The 12,027-nt window shown below is 39.6% G+C and overlaps 1 long non-coding RNA gene across 1 annotated transcript; it reads right to left on the reverse strand.

Moving 5' to 3' along the window:
- Positions 1-2,581: 2,581 nt before the first annotated feature.
- Positions 2,582-10,013, reverse strand: LOC108291890. Its single transcript, XR_001820078.2, has 3 exons — positions 9,697-10,013; positions 4,820-4,930; positions 2,582-2,787 (listed from the first exon to the last, which is right to left on the reverse strand). It is a non-coding gene; the product is annotated as an uncharacterized LOC108291890 (long non-coding RNA).
- Between the last annotated feature and the right edge of the window lie 2,014 nt (positions 10,014-12,027).

Raw genomic sequence — 12,027 nt, forward strand, 5'->3', positions numbered from 1 at the left:
AACATGTAATTCCAGTATTCTCTGTAATTCTCCCTGCCTGTAAAGACAGGGAGGTGCAAAATCATTGTGCTACTCAAAAGCATTAGTTGAAAAGTCAGGATGCTTTTAATGAGGGAAGCTCAACATAAAAGGGAAATAAGGAAGGGAATAAAATGGATACTATAACTTGAGCTCTTTTAGCATGATTCTGCCCAGCTAACTATGGAGGTGTCTGGGAAGGCTGAACCCTCTAGAAATTTTAGTTTGCTCTGGTCTCCTCAGATCTGCCTGGGCTGCCTGCATCCTAGGTAGCTAGTGTGACATTCTTTGCTTCTGACATGTTACTGCTCCTCTGTTCTGCTCTCCAACCATTTCTTGTTAAAGTGGGGAAGTATTCTCCACCTCCTCTTCTGTTATGCAGTCTACAAACCAGTATAGCTTTGCATTGTCAGTGTGCTTGGACACTCTAATGAGAAGGATCTGTATGATAGGTTGTCCTCTGCTAGTTGTGGCATTAGTACCACCTGGGTGTGGGAGAGTGGTGATGGGAAAGGGAAGAAATCTGTCCAGAAAATACTCTGAGCAATGCTCATCAGTTGTGGAAGAACAAATCATACTTTTTCTCCTGGAACCATTTATTATTTTTGCCCTAGACTTAGATTCTCTGACTCCTGAGAAATTGCATTAATCAGCATAATTAGTGTCAAGTTCTATAACAAAACAACCTTAAAATCTTAATGACTTCACCACTAAAGGTTTTTCTTTTGGCAGCTTTCCATTCTATGATTCTGGAATCCCAATTCTTCCATCTTGTGGTAGAATTATTTTCTAGGGCCTCTGCCGATTTTCCTGCTGTATCATCTGTATTTAGCTGACTGGCTAACAATGAGTGAGGAAGATCACATGACACATTTTGTGGCCATGACTGAATGTAGTGAACATGACTTACATGACAGGACCCCAGTCTCAACTGCAAAGGATGCTGGGAAATGTAGTTTTTCTAAGTGCTCAGGAAGAAAAAGCGTGATTGATGAATATTGAGCTAGTCTCTGCCATATTCACAAAGGGTGTTTCCGTCCCTAATGTAAATTATCCCTCAGTGGATCTGTCTTCCCAGCCTTTTTTATATGTTCAGATATGTCTGAATTTATGAACATTAATGTGGAAACTGAGAAAGATTAAGGTATACATAGTTAATAAGTGACAGACCTGAAATGTAATTCAGATTCGCCTGAATCTCAAGTTATGTCCTGCCTTCAAATTTTATACTTTGGGAAGTGGCATGAGGAAGAACATCAGATTGGGAGGGACTTGACTCCTTTGCACCCCTGGGGTCCTCTGAGATATCAGACCTTCAGTGGCATCAAAGGTTTGGTTCAGTAGTACTTTAATTAAGGGAAGTTAAGGGTACTTCTGAGGTTACAGAGCAAACTGAGATTGATATTGTCTTACAGTGGCAAGAAAGTGAAACTCACCGGGAAATAGTTAACACCTCCTCCTCCAAGTTGGATACAGGAAGATGGACATGTTAAATGGCCTCAGAAAATATGTACACCTCTTTTTCACCTTTCTTCAAAAGGCTGAGGGAAAAGTTAAGAGAATGCCACTGAGAAGAAAAGACAAGATTGGGCTTGAATTTTAGCATCATGCTCACACTGTAGCTTTTCTTTTTTGGCAAGTGCGTGGGTATTGATGTATTTTTACCTCTCAGAGCCTCAGTTTTCCTGTCAGTAAAATGGAGATAGTGAAATGCAAAGTAATCAGAATTAAATAATTTATACTAGTACTATGCCTAAAAATCAAAGGGATTGCAACTAAAGATTTATCCATTTTTTTTTAATTAACACTTTTTCTTTCATACATGTGCCATCAAGGGGAGGCATGATGGTGGAAGGACAATTCTCCTGGATGATATGGAAGATCCAAGAGACAAAATGTAAATAAATAAATAAATAAATAATCAATGTCTTCATTTATCCATCCACTTATTTAGTAATTCATTCATTCTTTCACATATCTACCAATATATACTCACTACTGAGAAAACATCACGGTGGACATTAGAGAAATCTGAAAAAGATTACACGGCCCCTGCTCTCAAGATCTGTGTTCTCTAGTGGAGGAGCAGTCATATGTATAAGTCAAGGTAATTACAAGGTGAAATATGATAAATGACATATTTAAATTAAGGTTTGTGGTAGTACAGAAGAGGGAGACTAGAGCAGGGAATCTGCAAAGTTTAAGAGAAGTGGGAGCATTTATGTTGGAACTTGAAGAGTGGTAGTTCTGGGATTTTCTATTACAGGAGAAATTTCAGAGCAATAATCTAACTGGCAGGAGACAAGAGTAAGTCTTTTGAAGCTAGGCCTGCATAGCATGAACACCAGTTTTCTTAGAGTGTTTATTACAGATCAATAAAAATGACTCAAGTTTTAAAGATGCTTTTATTCAGAGTCATAAAATTATAAAAATAAAAAAAATTATAAAGCATTTCTTCTTTATACATATTTACCAAAATGTTAATAATGTATACTATTTTAGTTAGTTTTCTTGAGGGCCTGTATTCTTTGGCTGCCATAACAAAATACTGTAGGCTGGGTGGTTTAAATTACGGAAATTAATTTTCTCACAGTTGTAGAGAATAGAAGTCTGAGGTCAGGTGCCAGCCTGGTCAGGTTCTGGTGAGGGATCCGTTCCTGGCTTGCAGATGGCCACCTTCTCACTGTGTTCTCACATGGCAGACAGAAGACTCTGGTGTCTCTTTGCCTTCTCATACCTCATTCAACCTTAATCATCTCCCTAAAGGCCCTATCTCCAAATATAGTTACACAGCAAGTTACGCTTTCAACATATGAATGTGGGGTGAATTGGGAAAAATTCAGTCCATATCAGGGGCTGATGGAATTCACCCCTTGGTGATTTCTCTGCCTTGGAAACATAGGTATAATTCTATTTGAGGACAGATCAGAGAGGTAATAGGAGCAGAATGATTTGCTTTACCCAGTAAGTTCTCAGAGTTGTCACAAAAAGCTCAAATGAACAATGTCATTATGATTCATATACCAGTAAGGCAATATTTATTTGAAATAGTAAACTAACTGACCTAGTCTTGCCTTTTGGAGAAACTTTTAAAGACTTTCATAAGACTATATATAGATTTCAGAATTTTCATTGCTAGTTTGTTAGGAAATCCACACAAATTTTTACAGATTAGCTAACATTTTTACAGCTGTGTTGGATTTTATTTTTTCTTGCAGGTAATAGGCATTTTTCATTCTATATAATTTAATCATGATTTATGTCATGTTCTCCAAAACAAACATATATGGCTAGTAGCAATAAAAATAATCACCCTTAGTTGACTAAGGAGTGTGGGGACATTTAAAGGTTTGCAAGAAGCTGAGAGTTGATTTCAAAGAGATGCCATCTTTCAAAAGTGACTACCTATTTGAAAAATAGTTGCCAATAAAAAATAAGAGGTTCTGATTCTTTTCATGTTTAGTTCATCTATCATGACTATAATTCTGCTTCATAATTCATATTCAATTCTCACTTTACTTGTTTTGTATTTAATACAGCTACATTGTGCTATAAAAAGAGAATTTGGACAGAATATACTCTGGTGTTAAACTGTTTGTTTTTGTATCCCCTCAGTCAGAAGCATCCCTGGGGAAGTCTTGGCCCTGGGGAAATCACATGGTGTGCTCTTTTTCCTCTACTTTGGCATTTTCGTGCAACAGAAAGTATGTTCAACTGAACAGCAATACTCTGGAAAGGTAAAAGAAATCACAGATGGGCCAAGTGCAGTTTAGAAGTTGTGTGTGGAAGGAGGAACAGGGACAAAACAGCGTTTAGCCCATAAAGGACTTTGTTAGAATTAGAAAAAAACATACCACTTCTCCTGTGTGGACACAGCCAACCTCATGCCAGGGTATATGGTTTGGCAAACAGAGTGAAGGCTGGAATTCAGCTTTCATTTACCCCTTCAGGTGGGCAACTGTCTGCAGTGGTTTGGGTCAGAGCCAAGTTGAAGAATAAATGAACAGAATGGCTCTTTACAGTACCCACTATTATATCTTGCACATAATAAGTAGCTGGAAGATGATGAGTATGAGTGAATAATTTAATCGTAATTATATTTGAACAGTACTCAATTCTTTATAGAAGACGATATTCCAGAATGAGCTTACAAGTCTAGATTCCAAAACTTTTCTGCTAATATGAAGAAAAGTGTTTATGAGCAATGTGGTCAATTTGTAAAATTTTCCTCCTGAATAAGATGAAGGATAGTCTCAGAAAAAAATAAACAAGAATTTGTGTTATTTAGTCTGTTTTCTAACCTGTCAGGTAAATTTGAATATGGGATTATCTATATTTTTGTGTAAAATAAAATGATATTTTCTCTTTCTCAAGTCAGTTCAACACACTTTTATGTAACCTCTCCTGAGAGGAGAGTGCTGTGCAAAGCCAGATGCTGAGATGATGAGTGATGAGTCCTTTTGCCTTAGGGTGTTCCTTTACAACTGGGAGAGACTGAAATGTATGCTCAGGGGACAACACAATGGTTCCCTCTTCAGGTCCAAGACAAGCTACATAATTTTTAGTGTTCCAGTGCAAAATGATCTGGCGGATCCTGGCATGATACAGAAGTCAGCCTCCCCTTCCCACTGGCTGCTGTCCCTATCCTTGATGCAAAGGTAAACCGCAAGGGAATCACAACCTCTGGTCTGGGCCATGCTCAGTTCCTGGATCTAGGGTAGGCAAGAAGTACTTTTCCAATCCCTGAACAAAGTCCAGGGCTCTGTCAGCCCAAGGGAGAGACAGACATCCATCTACTCACCCTGAAATGCCACAGGCACCAGCATCTCACTCACACACAGGTCCCATTCCAAGGGAATCATAACAGATACAATTTTTGACATTGGCCTTAAAGACTTTCATTTCAACAGTTCTAGAACAACAACAACAAAAAGGCTATATAGGCAGAGATTGCTTCCTGAAGGAAAAGTATAAATGTGAAAATTCAGTCTTGTGTAAGGATTGCTGGTCAACAGAGGGCTCCACTGATTCTGGGATAGCTGGAGATTAAGTACAGGATGATATTTCTTCATTCAGTAATCATTTATTAAGTGCTGACTAGGTCTCAGGCCTTGTGCTAAGTGTTGCTGCTATAATATTAAGCAAAATCAGATGTATTCTTTACTTTCATGAGACTTATAAGCTCATGGAAAAATCAGGGTCATGTTGAGGAGGTTCTAGAATGTCCTTTACATTCAGGGTTTCTCTTTTGACCTGAGAGTCCCTCATGTTGGAAACATTTGTCTTATTTCAAATGTTGTAGAAGTTGCCAAATGTTTGAAAAGATAAGAGCCAGTTTTCTAAAAATCTCTGTAAAGTTTAAAAGTCAGACTTTGTAGCACGGTGGGGGGCTAGAGAAGGGATAGCATTAGGAGAAATATCTAAGGTAGGTGATGGGTTGATGAGTGCAGCAAACCACCATGGCACATGTATACCTATGTAACAATCCTGCACGTTCTGCATGTGTGTTCCAGAACTTAAAGTATAATTTAAAAAAGAAAAGAATTGAAATCTGAATAGTTACACAATCAAGTTTGCAGTTCAGAAGGTTACTCTCAATGCACTGTGGAGACTGTACTAGAACCTGGTCTTGGGATGGAATTTCAGGGAACAATGCTGGATCATAAATTCTCTATGGATGGTAACAGAACCTTTGTCTTTGACATTAAATTCTTAGCTAAAAAACTCAGTTCAAATATTCAGCCACTTCAGAAGTCAAGTGACACTTCCTTCTTTTAGCTATGATATTTAAATAGCTCTCATTTCTTGGAAAAAAGTGACTTTTATTCTTGTGGATGTCATACATCATGGATGATACCCATGCTCTGGATCTCGTCAAAACCTGAGTGGCCCCAAATGAGTGAGCTGGTGGCCTGGTGAGAAATCCAGCATTATCTACTTCTTCTTAACATTCTTAAGTTTCAGTTTTATGAGGTGCCACATTTTGCTATGCTTTTAGCTGGACCTTCTTGAAATTTCTTAATCTGAGGTTTTTTTATTTTGGGGAAACAAAGAATAAAGGGAAAAGATTAAATTAATCTGAAAACTTTAGGAGGAAGATAGAATAGGAATGTTTGTATTAAATGTTCTAATGACACATTTTTGCATTTTCAAGTCTTGGGATTCTGTTATTCCACAGAAGAGTTCAAGAAAATGAATGTAAGATTAGTGCACAATTATTGTCTAAAAATACTAAGTTTCAAGTGTCAGGCACTACAGCCTCAACAATCCTTCGTCTCTGGAATTATAAACATAGATTTCTATGATTTGGGAAGCCTATTGAAAATTGACCCAAATGAAAAAGGGGAAATGTTTTGTAGACTCCGCTTTTGTGATAATACTGTTGCAAAGGGATCAAAGTGCTTTCAAATACAATTTATTGCTGTTGTTTTTACTAAATCAAATAAAGGCTTTAAGCAAAAGCAGATTTCAAGCCTTCTGCTTATGACTGCACTTTGTGAGACTTGACAATGCTGATTTCTGTGTAATTTGAAAAATCATGTTTGGTAACAAGAAAAGGCATTTCTCCCAATTTTTCAAAGTTACCTCTAATAAAATCTGCTCATTGATGTCCATACTTACAGATATAGTACAAAGGAAGTTCAGCAAAGTCACTCAGCTGCACCCAATTGATCCTTGCTAAAAGTTGCAGAAATTGTATGGAAACTTACTCAGGGTTTGAGGGCATTTAAATCATGGCCTGATTTAATTTTATATTCACTAAAAGTGAAGCTAAAACAGAATGCATGGATCATGTCCTCATAAACTTCAAGTGGCAGCCCATAGACAGCTGTCTGTTTTTTGAGTTAGATTGACAAGAACTGGAAAGAAAATATTAGCAAAAGGAATCTTGTATGCTATCAGCTGAAATCTACCTAAATCTCCCAGCAAAATATGATCTGAAAGAAATAAGAGATTCACCTCTTGGTTCTAGTCATTGAGAAATTAAAGGTTAGGTTAAGAAATATCCATCCCACTATTTGTTAAATTACCCAAATATGGCTATAAAAAATAATGTTAAGTATTCAGGCCAGAGGTATTTATCAGAAGGATATTATTTATCCTGCTATGTACCTTATGGCAAGTCTCACAGAAAATTATAGGTACAAATATGCATAAATCATATTTATATACTTTCTATAAAGTTAGGCTGGCATTAATTAAATGGAACAAAAGGCACAAAGTTCTGATTATAACTTGCTTCCCAAAAGAAGGAGCCATCTACAGCTTAGAAGACAGATAAGAAATTAATCATCACAGATTTGCTGTGAATAGCTCTGCTCAGCTCTGTCGCTGCCAGACTCGAGGCCACACACAAAATGCCTAAAGAAGATTCTCAGAGAGATCACTTCCTTCTTTCTTCAGATTTTACAAGGGCAGAGTGTGGTCTTATCTTTGAAAAGCTTGAAACCTCTCTGTAGAGCTGGGAAGTGTTCTCAATAGCAAAGTTGTCACCCTCCTCATCATTACACTTACAATGTACTGAGCACTCACTATGTGCTAGGCACAAAGTGCTTTGCATTATCTCATTTTCTCTTCACGTTTATCCCATGAAGCAAATGCTGTAATTGTCCACATTTCATGAAAGGAGAAACTGACACCAAAACTTGCCCATTGTTACAGAGATGGTGACAGTTGGTACCTGAATTCAGACAACCACATTCTTCTCGAATCTTCACTTGCAACCATTAGAGTAGCTTAATCAGCTGCAAACAGCCCATAGATTTGATTTTTTTCAGACAGAGTGTCACTCTATCACCAGGCTGGAGTGCAGTGGTGTGATCCCAGCTCACTGCAGCTTGCATTTTCTGGTTTCAAGCAATTCTCCTGCCTCAGCCTCCCAAGTAGCTGGGACTACAGGCACGCACCACCACGCCAAGCGAATTTTTTGTATTTTTAGTAGAGACAGGGTTTCACCATGTTGGCCAAGTGGTCTCAATCTCTTGACCTCGTAATCCACCCACCTCAGCCCCCCAAAGTGCCGGGGTTACAGGCATGAGCCACCGCACCCAGCCAGATTTGACTTTTTAAAATCCACTTCCACTTAGAAAGCTCTTCCCATTCATTTCTTAATTATATAATACACATACATCCCCCCACACACAAACACCCACATACATATACTTACCCTCTAAAGAGTGCAAGGAACTGGATCAAGCACTGGGAAGTAAGCAATAAACAATACACATTCTCTACCCATGTGGAGCATACATTCTATAGTATATTCCACATACCATAGCCTCATTTTTTTCTCACTAATTCTATGTTCTTTAGTGCTCCTATTACCTGATAGTTTCCAGGATGGTTTTCAGTAGCTGGGCAAAATGCTGGCACTGCTACAATTTCTATGAAGTTGGGAAATAACAACTTGGCCCCTCCCTCCTGATGTCTGCCTCTCTTCTCAGTTTCTTGGTCTTCATGTCTATCATCATTCAGGTACCCCCTGTCTTCTGGTTGTCCATAGTCACCCACTACTATATCCCTCTTCCTCACCCATGCCAAACCAGACCTACCCTCAACTCTGCTGCCTCATGTGTCTCTAGTTTTGTCCTTAATTCCTTCCACATCCAAGCCTCAGGGTGAATCTGAGCTCCGATTCTTCACCTTGGTAAGCAGGCCTGACTTGTGGGAAATGACCAATGAGAAACTCTTACAAGTTACACCAGGAAATATCTGCTTCTAGTAAGTCACAAATTGTATTTTCTCAGAATTTCTTTGGTGGGTTTTCTTTTAGAATCATTCTCCCATGTGGTAGTCATATTCTACAGAAATTATTGCAGGTACATATGGACTAAATATGTTCCTGTGGCTGGTGAGTGATGTTAAGCAGTGGGAAACATGCTTTGAATTCCAAGTAACCAAACTACAAGTGACCTTCTGGCAAAGTTGTCCTCAGTAACATATTCCTGTCTTCACTATTACTAACAATAAACAGTGGAAAGGAGTAAAAAATAAGTTAAAAATATATTAGACTTTAGCATTAGAGTGATAGGAACACGTAGTAATAAATGCAATGTAGAAAAATAAATAATTTAAATTAAGGGATGGCAGTGGTGGACATTGCCCACATTTGGCAACTTCTACAACATTTGAAATAAGACAAATGTTTCCAACATGAGGGATTCTCAGGTCAAAAGAGAAACTCTGAATGTAAAGGACATTCTAGAACCTCCTCAACATGACCCTGATTTTTCCATGAGCTTATAAGGTTTCAGGGAGCAGTAAAAAGAACAAGTAAACATGTTCCCCAGAAATTACCAATGAAGCCCTGAGTCCAACAGGATTCATCGAATACATAAACTTATCCTCTCCTGGTCAAGATACTTTAGATTGGAAGTAGTTGAAATATGGGAGGAAGCTCATGTTTTTGTGGTGTGAATTAGATTTTGTGTATATCTGTGTACCTAGTGCATTTTAAACTATTGTAAAAATCCCTATTCTTAGACTCCTCTAAGAGTAACTCACTTGTAAACAAGATGAGCAATTCCGTCTTGTGGTTACTATGCCTTCCCCCAAGTCATCTGCTCATTCTTTCTTCTTCAAACAAATTAAAATATTCATCCACTGGAGAGGGACTGTCATCTATATATAATATATGTCCTTTTATATATCACATAAAATGCTTAAAACTGACTTTACCTGTGAGTGCCAACAGCAGTGGTGATGTGGTTATCATGACACTTGCAAATGCCTCTCTTCCTGTGTACTTATCCCTAAGCAATGGCCCGCGCAGGCTGCAGGGATGGATAAAAGCCATCAGGCCGCGGTAGCGTGTGAGGAGAAAGAGGGTGCCCCAGGGCCACAGGAGTACAACAAGATTGGATGAGCTAGTGTGGCAGATGCTGCTGGCGCTGCTCTGCCTGCACCGCAGGCTCAGCTCACCTCTCAGCTTTGCTCTCGGTTCCACACCAGCAACTGGATCTGGTGGTGCAGCTGCTGGGCCACCTCTGCTGCAGTTCTAGTGCCACTCAGCTTTAAGCTCCACAAGCCCCTGGCAATAGGCAGGAACTGCCTTCAACATTGCCACCCGCATAGGGGGTCATGCCTGGCCGCCACCCATCACCCACTGCCTGGCTCAGGGGGAGACATTTCCTGGAGAAGCTGCCTGTGCACATGGGCCTGGTGATCACTGAGGTGGGGCAGGAGCCCAGCTTCTGCAACATCGCCAGCCTTGTTGTGTGGTGTATGGTCATGGGCCAAGATTATTTGAGCCCAGGAGTACAAAACTAGCCTGGATAACTTAGTGAGACCCGTCTCTATTAGTGTAAATTTTTATTTAAAAAAAAAGGAAAAAAATGAAACGTGTTACTTTTTTTTTTTAAGTTCCTGAACCATAGTAGATAGGTGACAGTTACAAATTTAACTCCTTACTACACATGATGGTGACCACAGTTAGTAATATTATATACTTGAAAATTGATAAGAGAGTACATTTTAAGTGTTCTTACCACACACCAAAAATTAATGGCTGGGTGCAGTGGCTCACGCCTGTAATCCCAGCACTTTGGGATGCCAAGGCAGACAGATCACCTGAGGTCAGGAGTTCAAGACCAGCCTGACCAACATGGTGAAACCTCTTCTCTACTAAAAATACAAAAATTAGCTTGGTATGGTGGTGGGCACCTGTAATTCGAGCTACTCAGGAGGCTGAGGCAGGAGGATGGTTTGAACCTGGCAGGCTGAGGTTGCAGTGAGTCAAGATTGCACTATTGCACTCCAGCCTGGGCAACAGAACAAAACTCCATCTCAAAAACAAATTAAAAAAAAAAAGACAACTCAAATACATGTACACACGTGTTCACAGCAGCAGTGTTCATAGTAGGCAAAGGTGGAAACAACCCAAATGTCCATGGATTGATGAACAAATAAACAAATTGTGGTCTCTCCATGCAGTAGAACATTAGTCAGCTGTTTTAAAAAAAAGTACTGGGCCGGGCGCGGTGGCTCATTCCTGTAATCCCAGCACTTTGGGAGGCCGAGGCGGGTGGATCACGAGGTCAAGAGATCGAGACCATCCTGGTCAACATGGTGAAACCCCATCTCTACTAAAAATGCAAAAAATCAGCTGGGCATGGTGGCGCATGCCTGTAGTCCCAGCTACTTGGGAGGCTGAGGCAGGAGAATTGCCTGAACCCAGGACGCGGAGGTTGCGGTGAGCCGAGATCGCACCATTGCACTCCAGCCTGGGTAACAAGAGTGAAACTCCGTCTCAAAAAAAAAAAAAAAAAAGTACTGATGCATCATACATGCCTGGATGACCCTTGGGAACATTATTATGCTGAGCGGAAAAAAATCCTGACACAAGTCACATACTGTATGATTCTTGGCCAGGTGCTGTGGCTCATGTCTGTAATCTCAGACTTTGGGACGCCAAGAAGGGTGGATCACTTGAGGTCAGATTGGTCTCAAACTCCTGACCTCAGGTGATCCACCCACCTTGGTCTCCCAAAGTACAGGGATTACAGGCATGAGCCACCTTACCCAGCCAAATTATTCATTTTTAAATGGTTAACTATGTTATGTGAATCTCATATCAATAAAAAAATAAATAAAAGGAATAAATTCTTCAAAACAAAAAGTCAAGTAGAGAATGCATGACAACCAGGCAGAGGAGAGATTTTAGAGAAGAGATTTTTAAATTTGGAAGCAGATTCAACCAGGCGAAGTGGCTTACACCTGTAATCCTTGCACTTTGGGAGGGTGAGGCAGGAAGATCACTTGAGTCCAGGAGTTTGAAAACAGCCTAATCAACATAGCAAGACTTCACTGCTATGAAAAAAAAAAAAAAACTTCTTGAAAATGTAGATCAGTGTGGTAGCTCATACCTGTATGCCCAGCTGCTCAGGAGGCTGAGGCACAAGAATCACATTAAAAGTTTGAAGCTACTGTGAGCTATGGTTGTGCTGCTGCACTCCAATCTGGGTAACAGAAGAAGACCCTGTCTCTAAAAATAAAACATAAATAAGGAGT

Source organism: Cebus imitator, unplaced genomic scaffold, assembly GCF_001604975.1.
Source record: "Cebus imitator isolate Cc_AM_T3 unplaced genomic scaffold, Cebus_imitator-1.0 Scaffold470, whole genome shotgun sequence".
Classification (NCBI taxonomy): Eukaryota; Metazoa; Chordata; class Mammalia; order Primates; family Cebidae; genus Cebus; species Cebus imitator.